General features: G+C 34.0%; 1 non-coding gene across 1 annotated transcript; it reads left to right on the forward strand.

Moving 5' to 3' along the window:
- The first annotated feature begins 796 nt into the window (after nt 1–796).
- LOC137811770 (U2 spliceosomal RNA) lies at nt 797–992 on the forward strand. Its single transcript, XR_011081144.1, has one exon. It is a non-coding gene; the product is annotated as a U2 spliceosomal RNA (small nuclear RNA).
- The last annotated feature ends 832 nt before the right edge of the window (nt 993–1,824 follow it).

Here is a 1,824-nt window from a genome sequence, read left to right on the forward strand (position 1 = left end):
TTTTCATACTATTGTTTAAAATTAAATATTCATATTGATTAGTCTTGTGGTTCACCAGCTATTTATTTCATGGTATAATTATCCAGAGAATGTGATTTTGTACTGTGTACATCAGTAAACCAGTTGGTTATCATTACTAACTTGATTGTTGAACTGTATAGCTTGTCATGATGCTAATCATTGGTACATAACTATTATCCTTCTTTTCTGCCCAAAGATTTTAGGATACAAATTAAGCTTCTTCCTGATTAAATATATCATCAATGATGGTAAAGTAGATGGTTAGAGAAAATTAATATATGTCTTAGTGGTTAGTTGGTTTTGGTTGTTTTTCAGGTAGAACTACTGGTTGACTTATTTTTGTGCTGAAGATGTTTTGTGAGCTGAAGGAGGCCTTTACTGTAAATGAAAACAATTTTTTTTAAAAAATCACAGCCCAGGTCAGATCTATGCGAGTTATAAAGTATCGTATATAGAGTCAATCATATCTGCCACTAGTGTGGCCTCCTTGCCACCCTAGATTTTGTGTCTATCAATATATGCAAAAGAAAACTGCACCAAGATCCTGCAATGCCCCAAACTCTTTCTCCAAACACGCATAATTGTTCATATTTTTTAGCCCTCTTATAAAATCTGCATATATTTATCAGTTGTGCACAGGGACTAATATAAAATCTTAATATAAACTGAAAAGAAGCCCTGCACACGATCATCTCCCAGGTCCCACATTAGCCATGACTCTGACAAGCAACTGCAACTCATACAATAAAATCTCAGCACTTATACTGTTTAAAGCATACCTTTCTCGGCCTTTTGGCTAAGATCAAGTGTAGTATCTGTTCTTATCAGTTTAATATCTGATATGTGGATCATTGATTCACACGATATTAAATTTATTTTTTGAGGGAGAGTGTCCATTACAATAGCTTGCTATTGGGACTCTTAGGCATTGCTCTTGTCTTGCACTTCTGCAAGAGCCTGGTGCATCCCACTCCAAATAAGTTTAGAATGTTTACATATTGGTTTTTTCGTCCTACATATAGTAAATTGATTAATATATGTAAATGGGTTGGATGACGTGATCTATTTAATTTAATTTATTATTTATTGTTAATAAAAAAATATACTCATTTAAATGTTTTCAATGTATTTATTACTATACTCATTTCTTTATACCTACAATGTATTTATTATTATTCTCACAGGCTTTTTTTCAGGTACCTATAATTTCTGTCAAGGATGTTAGATTGCCGAAGTGAGTTACAAGTGGAGACATTATGATGATGGAACACCCCTGTGGCTGCAATACTTATATTAAACTCAATAATCAATGGGTGTAATAATAAAGAAGCGTATAAGTGTTTGGTACATGAGTACATGAGCTTCCTCTGAGGGAGAGCAACCATATGACGGAGGAGCTTCTCTGAGGCTAATAGCAGTGGTGACTGGAGTTTTATCCCAGCTCATTCATTTTTCTGTCTCCACCAACAATCTTACTTTGATTCCAAAACATCTTTCCACAATCCGATTTTCTTTTTTTTTCAACCTCCTCTTCCATCTTCCTAATAAGACTAAATTAAATGTTTGAATCTAATAACATGGTATGCAAAATGGTCTCTCAAGAGATGATTTTACAGGTTCATGGAGAATTCCATGACAGCAAGAAAACTTAAAGAGAAAAAAGGGAGCGAAGGGAAAATGGAAAGAAAAGAAAAAAACAGATTACATGTATTATTCTCCTAAAGGCAAAGGCAGGCAAGGGTGTGGATAGACGGCTTGCTATAAAACAAGAGGTCTACACTGTTTATCAACTAAACAATCTAG

This window comes from Phaseolus vulgaris, chromosome 11, assembly GCF_000499845.2.
Source record: "Phaseolus vulgaris cultivar G19833 chromosome 11, P. vulgaris v2.0, whole genome shotgun sequence".
NCBI classification, from domain to species: domain Eukaryota; kingdom Viridiplantae; phylum Streptophyta; class Magnoliopsida; order Fabales; family Fabaceae; genus Phaseolus; species Phaseolus vulgaris.